This window comes from Moschus berezovskii, chromosome 1 (genome assembly GCF_049115385.1).
Source record: "Moschus berezovskii isolate FMDL1 chromosome 1, NW_MosBer_1.0, whole genome shotgun sequence".
In the NCBI taxonomy this organism is placed as follows: domain Eukaryota; kingdom Metazoa; phylum Chordata; class Mammalia; order Artiodactyla; family Moschidae; genus Moschus; species Moschus berezovskii.
Genome location: NC_142460.1, coordinates 86943131 through 86953260, shown reverse-complemented (window position 1 = coordinate 86953260; position 10130 = coordinate 86943131).

Below are 10130 nucleotides of genomic sequence, written 5' to 3'. Positions count from 1 at the left end.
AGCTCTAAAGAGAAAGAACATTTTCTTGGACAGCTAATTTTTGAGCCTTAGTTGTGCCATGTGATCAGGAGGGGAGAGGGAAAAGCTGACGGAAGCCAAATGACTTAGAAGATGAAGCTGACTCCCAGAGGGAAAGACTGGGTAAGTAGAGGAGAGGCAGGTAAGAAGGAAGTGGGATTAGGAAAGGTGAGAAGTTTACAAAATATTTTAAGGAAGTTTTGTATACCCCTTCTCCACGTCTTTAAGAATTTTTAACGAAGACCTACAGTGCCCTTTAGTCTGCGCTTGACGAGAACTAGATAACCCAGCTCCTTCAGATTTACCCAAAGGTATGGTCTCTGGGAACTCTGGAGGAGTATACATTACAGACATTAACTTTGTCAAGATTTTTTTTGAAGTGGACCATTTTTACAGTCCACTCACATTTTTTGAATTTGTTACAATATTGTTGTTTTATGTTTTGGTGTTTTGTCTCCAAGGACTGTGGGATCTTAGTTCCTCCATGAGGGACTGAATCTGCACCTCCTGCATTGGAAGGCAAAATCTTAACCACTGGACCACCAGGGAAGGCCCCAGACGTTAAATGGAGAGGCACCTCTTTCTCTGGATCCGGAGGGTAGGATGAGGGAACCCGGTTGGAAAGGGTTTTCTCTGTCACAGTGAAGGGTGATTTTGAAAGAGGAGTTTCATGGAATATCAGTGCCAAGGAAATGAAAGCAGGGACTTAGTGCAGAGGCTTTAGAATTCCCGTGTTGATCCAAGTAATCATGAAGGCTCACAGGGACCAAGGAGTGGAGGCTGCACTGAGGCCACAGTGAAGGTGAAGAGCCTTAATTTCCACTAAATTGCAGCTAAATCTGTACTGTTCTGCTTTCTCTCCCTTAACATTTGGCTCATTGACTTCCCTACCCACCCAAGAACCAGACTTTTATGTACTGATCCCCAAGTTACTGGTGGAAAGAAGAAGGAGCAAAACTTTGCTCAAGGAAGAGCTGTGTTAACAAAATAAGCATAATTAGTGTGGTAGTGCAGGGAGAGAAGCTCCATTTCTTCTGCTGAATTCCGGGCCTCATTTGCATTAGAAAAACAATCTCATTAGAGCAGAATATTAGATTATAAGATATTTTCCAGGACAATCTTTCAGAAGAGCCATAGCAATCCCTTGTATATACACACACAAACAGACACAGATGCATACCCTAAATTTTCCAATTAAAAGTACATACATTTTTTTAAATTAAAAATCATCCAGAAAGTAATATAAACTGACCACTGCATGCTTCTAAATTTAAGACAAGAAGACCTGTGGAGTTTTAAAGAGAAAAGGACTGGGAGTTTGAAGGAAGAGACATTAAGGAAAACGATATGGCAAGGTTAAGAGAATTGTGGAATTAATGCTGTTCAAAAGAATAATTGTGTTAAAATTTTTTCTCAAGGAATTAGTCCATTTTATTGGCTTGCTGCTAAGTCACTTCAGTCGTGTCCGACTCTGTGTGAGCCCATAGATGGCAGCCCACCAGTCTCCCCCGTCCCTGGGATTCTCCAGGCAATAACACTGGAGTGAGTTGCCACTTCCTTCTCCAATGCATGAAAGTGAAAGTGAAGTCGCTCAGTCGTGTCTGACTCCTAGCGACCCTATGGACTGCAGCCTACCAGGCAAGAGTACTGGAGTGGGTTGCCATTTCCTTCTCCTTTATTGGCTTAGGAGATTGCAAAAGTAATTCCTTTTTTCAGGAATTTTAATTGGATGGCTACAATAAGGTACACCTGGGGAACCCCTCCTAGTGCTAGAATTGCAGTCAGCATGCTAAACCTGTTCCCATGTTAAGACTACTTGCTTACTTTCATTCCTCCTTACCCTTACCTTGCAAAATATTTGTTTTCTCTCTCGGTTGCACAATAACAGAAAATAAAACTATTTAGGAGTTAAAAAAAATTTAATGATCATCTTGTCCTATTCTCTCATTTTCTAGGTAAGAAAACCAGGTCAAGATAGGTTAATTTTCCTAGGATCCTACCACCAGTTAAAGGCAGGGGTGAGGAAAGACCCCAGGTCCCCGCTTCCAACAGGCCTCTGGCTGTTGCCGGCTCTTCAGTAACCCTCCTAGGGAAGCTCTCTCATTTTCTAATTTTCCTTCCTGAGGGCTTTTGCTAGTTCTTTATGACATCTTTACAGATGACATGGAGTCAATATAACACACACACAATATGTTTATGCAAGGGCAATCTCAAATGCCCTGGTCTGGTTTCTGAAACACATTTTTGTGGCCTTTTGGTTTAGTTTGCACATTGGACATATGTTTCACTTTAAGCAGACTGGCCCAAATGCCTTCCCTCTAAAAGAAGTATCAAAACAGTAAAAAAAGAACTCAACAGAAAATCCTCTATTTTTCTTCTAAAAAAGTGGAAAATACAACAAATGCATAACAGAAAACTGGGAAAGTCATAATCCCATCACTTTACCCACCACTGTAATCACTATGATGTTTTAATACTTCCTGCAGGCCATTCTCACAGGCATCTCTTTTTAATATCATTGTTATCTGTCCTTAATCTGACTTAGCTCTGACTTGTTTTTGGAAACAGCTGTCTGCAAACTGTCTTGTTCTTCCTCAGAATCAGTGAAAGGACATCTAGAGAACACCTCAGAGCTTCACTCAACATATAACTGGGAATTAGAAATAACTTTTCTGTCATATGGTTGGGGTTTGTGGTAGAGCCTGCTAATTGTGCTATTGTGATGTTATGCTAATATCCATAATTTCCTTTTATTTTACTAAGAAAACCCCAACTTTATTTAAGAACAACTCAATACCAAGCTTAAAAAACTCCTATTTCTACAGCCTCTCTTTTAGTTAGGACTGGTCAAGTAAAACAGGCTGAGTTAAAAGATGTAAGCAGGGATCACAGTGGGGTATCTTACAGAGACTAGCCTTTAAAGCGGACTGACTGTTGATAAGCGTTTGTTTGGTTCTTCCCCGCTTCCTCCCGCTTCCTACTTGTGTGATGTGAAGGCTGGAGTTGCAGAAACCCTGACGGAGAGGCAGTCCTGAAGAGGAAAACTGCAGCCCAAGGAATAAGCGCCATCCTTGGCGTTGGGGTGTTGCAGACCAGCTCTGGACTACCAAGTTTCCAACCTTAGGTTGTTTGAGAGAAAAGTACATATCCATCTTGTTTAATCTACACTTCTGTCAGATTTTTTTTAAACTTGAAGCCCAAAATTTCTGACGCAGGAGCCAAACAACCCTGGCCCTGGGAGGAACTGTGCAGAGAAGAATGACTTGAAGAAGATGAAAGGCTCGATAAGTGTCTCTTGGCATGAGTATCTAAGGCTTGGCTTTTGGAGGCTCATTATTACTTTCAACAAATTGAGAACTGCTATAAAAACATTTATATTCCAGGGGAGATATTTCATATCCTAAAAGATGATGCTGTGAAAGTGCCACACTCAATATGCCTGTAAATTTGGAAAACTCAGCAGTGGTTACAGGACTGAAAAAGGTGTTTTCATTCCAATCCCAAAGAAAGGCAATGCCAAAGAATGTTCAAACTACTGCACAATTGCACTCATCTCACACACTAGCAAAGTAATGCTCAAAATTCTCCAAGCTAGGCTTCAATAGGAGTATGTCAAGGCTGTACATTGTCATCATGTTTATTTAACTTATATGCAGAGTACATCATGCGAAATGCCGGGCTGAATGAAACACAAGCTGGAATCAAGATTGCTGGGAGAAATATCAATAACCTCAGATATGCAGGTGACACAACCTTATGGAAGAAAACGAAGAGGAACTAAACAGCCTCTTGATGAAAGTGAAAAAGCTGGCTTAAAACTCAACATTCAAGAGACCAAGTTCATGGCATCTGGTCCCATCACTTCATGGCAAATAGATGGAGAAACAATGGAAACAGCGAGACTTTATTTTCTAGGGCTCCAAAATCACTGCAGATAGTGACCGTAACCATGAAATTAAAAGACATTTCCTCTTTGGAAGAAAATCTGTGACCAACATAGACAGCATATTAAAAGGAAGAGACATTACTCGGCCAACAAAGGTCTGTCTAGTCAAAGCTGTGGTTTTTCCAGTAGTTATGTATGGATGTGAGAGTTGGACCATAAAGAAGGCTGAGCGCCAAAGAGTAGATGCTTTTGAACTGTGGTGCTGGAGAAGATTCTTGAGTCCCTTGGACTGCAAGGAGATCAAACCAGTTAATCCTGAAGGAAATCAATCCTGAATATTCATTGGAAGGACTGATGCTCAAGCTGAAGCTCCAATACTTTGGCCACCTGATGTGAAGAGCTGACTCATTAGAAAGGATCCTGATGCTGGGAAAGATTGAAGGCTGAAGGAGAAGGGGACAACAGAGGATGAGATGGTTGGATGGCATCATTGACTTGATGGACATGAGTTTGAGCAAGCTCCAGGAGTTGTTTATGGACAGGGAAGCTTGGCATGCTGCAGTCCGTGGGGTTGCAAAGAGGAGGACACACAAAGAGAGATGGAACTGGACTGAACTGATAAAGACATTACAAAGGTGGTCCGTTCTGACAGGGGTAGTTCTAAATCTTGAGGCTCTCTATGGCTTCCTTCTCTGTCTTTATCAGGAACTGCTCAGAAGATCTAATCCAGAGATTAAATTATTTGTCCCCTAGGGAGTCTCATTTCAGAGAAGGCAATGGCACCCCACTCCAACTCCTGCCTGGAAAATCCCATGGACGGAGGAGCCTGGTGGGCTGCAGTCCATGGGGTCGCTAGGAGTCGGACATGACTGAGCGACTTCATTTTCACTTTTCACTTTCATGCACTGGAGAAGGACATGGCAACCCACTCCAGTGTTCTTGCCTGGAGAATCCCAGGGATGGGAGAGCCTGGTGGGCTGCTGTCTATGGGATCGCACAGAGTCGGACACGACTGAAGTGACTTAGCAGCCACAGCAGCAGCAGGGAGTCTCATTTACCACCTGTGTTATGCAGAGTAATTCTGCATACACATACACCCTAACATCTACCTCCAAATTTCCTCTCCACCACCCATCGTGACTTGGCAAACAGCTACCAGGACCTCCACTCAGAAATATAAACAACAAAAAATTAATTTCTCTTACACACAGATAAAAGACAAAACAAAAATAGCTCAAAGGGTGGAATTCTGGGTGGTTTAATTTTTTTTCTTCTTTCCACTTTCAGTCTTGCCATACTTTCTTTGATTATAATACCTATTAATAAACGCTAACATTTCCTGAGTACTGACTCTAGGCCAGGTACTCTGCTAAGCACATTACATATTTTATCTCACTTAATCCTCTTTAAAAATCTATGGATATACATATAAGGAAACTAAAGAAATTAAGTAACTTATCAGTGAGTAGCCTGCATCTAAGTTCAGGTCTAGCTGGCATTAAAGTCAGGACTCTTAGCTACAACAATATTATTTTTATAACAGAGAAAGTACACATTAAATAAAGATTATAAGATGTTGAAACTAGAATTTAGTCATGACTTTATCTTAAGAAATTGTACTGTTCTAAAAATGAAAGGGTACATGGCATAATAGTATATATAGTATGGTGGTTAAGAGCCTGGATTTTGGAGCCAGAACTCATGAGCTCAACTTTCAGTTACATAGTCTTGCTATCTCCACGACCCTAGGCAAGTTACATAACTTCCCCATAACATATTTACTCCATTGACAAAATGGAGATAATAGCACCTACCATTGGGTTATTGTGAAAACTATTGTATTACATAAAATGCTTAAATAGCACGTGGCACATAGTAAGTACTACAAAAGTATTATTGCTGTTGTCAGTATTGTTGTTATTATTTTTTTTTTATTCCAAGGTTTTTGAAGCCAAGCTATTATTCTCCTGAAAAGAAATCTGGGCTAAAATTCTCCTAAGCTCCTGCACTGAGGATTTTAAGAATGATTGCCTTCCTTTTCTAGTGGAATAGCAGTGAGGAAAGGAATGAAGGTATTATGGTGGTCAGTCTCTTTGGGGGCTGAAAGGATGACTTTACAGTGAAGTCTCCTGGTATCATCTTAACTACACAGTCAAGCCTCAGAGTAGAAACTTCCTGTTCATCTTTTTTTTCTCTCATGTTACAAATTAAAATTAATGTATTATCAAAGGTCTGTTCATCATTTTTAAAAGGAGGGGGAAAGTATGTAAGAATTACCAAATGAAACTCAAAGAAATAAAAGTATAATATATGAAATAATAAAAATATTTCTCCAGCAGAAACAATTATTGCCTAACATATGTTCAAAAAGCAAAGTGAGGATTTCTGTTATTAAGCTAATGGATGAGTACAAGAGCTTAAGTTTCACTGTGGGGAGAATTCCTAAGAGACTCAGGTTTTCCAAAGTGGTGGTCCCTGCTCAGAAAGTCACAGGACTTGAACCCTCAGGCCTGGACTTGCAGCAGATGTCAGTGGCTCCCACATTAAGGCTGAAGAAAAAAAAGTATGAAATATCAGGTGAAATCAGAGAAGTGAATCCAATTGGGGAAAACAGAGAAAATGGTGGTCCCTTTGGTGTAGGGAACATAAATCAAATAAATACTGTTTCCTCCCTTCTCACCTCCCACTGCCTAATGAAAAGCTCTCCTCAAAGGTAGCCTTAGCAACATGGTACTTCCAGAATCTGGGAGCTCCCCCTCTCTAGGACAGTGGCTCAGCTATTAAATAGCTCTGAATTCTGACTTTTTAGCTTCTATTCCTTAGCCTTGCTCTACATCTTGACAGGGAAGGACAAATTCATTCTGCCAGTCACATAAGAGCCTTTGAAATATTTGCGATGATCGGGCTGTTCCTTTGGTTGACCTTTTTTTTCCTTCTCTAGGCTAAATATGACTGTTTCTGTCAACTCTCTGATTTTCTGACTCTCACCATTCTGTTTGCCATTGCTCTAGTTGGTCAGTATCCCCCAAGAATTGTGGTACCTACCACAGAACCCAGTACTTCAGTGCGGTCTGACCACAGCTCACTGCAGTAGGACCAGGGCTGCCTGTCATCTCATTTCCCCTCTTGCAGTCAAAGGTTGGGTTGGTTTTCTTTAGCAGACACATCATAGTGGTGGCAAATATTCAACTTGTGGTTAATTTAAGTTCCCAGTTCTTTTACATGAATGAACACCATCCAGGTAATCTCCATCCTGCAGAGCTGGTTTTCTTTTTTTAGCCTAAATGTAGAATTCTGCAATTATTTCTGATACACTTTAACTTATTGAGTTAGACAAGACACTCTAGACTGTCTAGACAATTTTACATTCTGATTTGGTTCTGTGGTTCTACTTTTCAGCTTTGTGTCACTCTATGTTTAGTTAAAAATGCCATAACCTATTGATATAAAAGTAAAGCAAACTTTTCTGACATTATTGAAAGTGTAGCCTTGACTACATGTTGCAGAATGACTTCTAAATTAGTTTGAGCAATTTATAGACAACCTTTTTCAATTCTCACCAACCCACCTGTGTGACATGTAATTCAAGGCACACAAGAAAAAGAGGACCCTTTCCTGTGGGTAGTGAGCAAGAAAATGGAAGGAAGTAGGGACACTACCTCCATCTTCCTCTCTATTCTCCTATCTCTGGTCACAGGATTGGACACTCTTGTGGTTTGATTCAGGCATCATCCCTGATGAAGATGAGGCTGATGGGGTGGGATAGGGTTAGGGTTAGACTGGTGTGTTTATGGCTCTTTCTAGACCATTGCTCAGACTAGCCACCTGACTTCCTATCCAGGAAGATCAGAGGCAACAGGTAGGTATCAAGGCATCATTTGAAGAGGATGGAAGTCAGATGCATCCACCCCAGTCTGTACAAGACCCAAACCTTTGATAGTTCTCTATTTTCCTGCCAGTAACCATCTCTTCCTCTCTCTTCATCTCCACAGGATCAGTAACAGACAGAAAAGGAGTTTTTTCTTCATTGATATAGGTCTTAATAAATGTGTTATTTTTAAAATAGTTTTGTAATATATATGTTCCATTGGAAAAAACCTTGATGTTGGGAAAGACTGAGAGCAGGAGGAGAAGGGGATGACAGAGGATGAGATGGTTGGATGGCATCACCGACTAATGGACATGAGTTTGAGCAAGCTCTGGGAGATAGTGAAGAACAGGGAAGCCTGGCATGCTGGAGTCCATGCAGCCACAAAGAGTCGGACACGACTGAGTGACTGAACAACAATATATATGTTCAACTTTCTTTTTTTCTAGAATCCAATTGCTATGCTTTGATATAAAAATAATTAAGAAAGATGGTGACTATTGTCACCAGATTCTTAGAATCCTAGCATGTTAGAGATCTAGTTAGACCCTAATCTAGTCTCACCATCATCTGACTAGATGAAAAAATTGAGGCCCAGCTAGGAAAAAGGAGCTTCTCAAGGTACACAGTGAGTACATGACTGAGCCAGGACTATAATCAGGTATCCTGACTCCCAATCCTGTCCCCAGCTATATAGCAGAAAGGAATCAGACTTAGTGCATCACCAAATGCCAACTTAGATGCTACTACATATATCGATATTTAAATTGGTATGGTGCTGTGTTGTTGTGCTCAATCGTGTCCAACTCTTTGTGACCCCACAAACCATAACCCATCAGTCTCCTCTGTTCATGGGATTTTCCCAGCAAGAATACTGGAGTTACCATTTCTTCCTCCAGGGGATCTTCCCAATCCCGGGATCTAACCTGCATCCCATGTGTCTCCTGCATTGGCAGATGGATTCTTTACCACTGAACCACCTGGGAATCCCATAAATTGTTATACATATATACATTATTATGTAGAGAGAAATTTTAAGTATTAGCTATAGCACAATGAATCTTATGCTCAAAACTTCTTTAAAAAAAAACAAAACACAACCCTCTTTACTAAGCACCATGGGGTCATGGGAAGGGGCATAGAACTTGGAAACTGAGTGGGCCTGGATTCTAATCCCAATTCTACCACTTACTGCTTGTATGACCTTTAGCAAATCATTTAACCTCTTTGAGGTTGAATTTCTTCATCTGGAAAATGGGAACACTAACCTTTAACAGTAGCTTTTGTGATGCATAAGGCTTGTCAACTATGGAGACAAAATGGCTGGTATATCGAGATACCCATCACTTGCTGGCACCCCTCCTTAGATGATGCTCATTTGAGTCCCCTAATGTTTTTACTCTTACTGAAGCTAGCCACTGCCAGGTGCTGGTAAGATGAGAACCATGTTTGAGAGGAAAGACAATGATGTGTTTTCTTGGCCATGAGTGGGATGGATACATGGTCCTTAGAGTTTCCATCAAGGCCACTTGTGGGCACAAGGTTGTTTCCTAGAGGACATCAGCTCAGGAAGTATACCAAGACCCAGCATTACTGACCACAGGGAAATTGTCTCTGGATTGTTTCATATCAGGCCTTGATTTCATTGGCTGGCCTCATAGTGGTCTATGCACCGGGATTATATATCCTAATCCTCAAAGTCTATTATCACCTAAAACAGCTTTTGCTTTTGGTGCTTGAAGTGTTGATTGCCACAATCTTCTCTTGGTAAGCTTCCTTATGCATTGGGTATTTATAAATATTTATGGAAGAAAAGAAAGAAAGAAGACAGGAAGGAAGGCAAGGAGGAAGGTTGGTCCAAGGATGCAACACTGATTGGCCGTTGAGACCTAGGAAATAACATTCTGTTCTCAGAGTTAACCTATACAATCAGTTCAGAACAGATCAGATCAGAATATGCAAAGTCATCTTAAAGGGACAGTATAGATTCTTAGCCAAATAACTGGTTCCCCAACCTGGCTAATGATCAGAGTCACTTGGGATCCTGTAAACATTCAGATTCCTACGCCCTTCCAGATCCAATAAATTAGACTTTCTAGTTGAGAAAAAAAAAAATTTCTTTGTAAATCCTCTAGGTGCTGTTAATGGCTATAAACCCCAGCCTGGCTAGCAGACTGGCTCTGGGAACCATTGCAGGAGGTCTGAAAAGGATCAACATATATAAATAACAATGTGTAGGTCAGAAGAGGGCTGGTCGAGCAAAGGGAATGCTTGGCACATTCTGACTCATGTAAGCAAAATTCTAGAATTGGGGGCCTGCCAGGGTGTCAGAAACATCAGACTTTCTGGAGAGTGGAT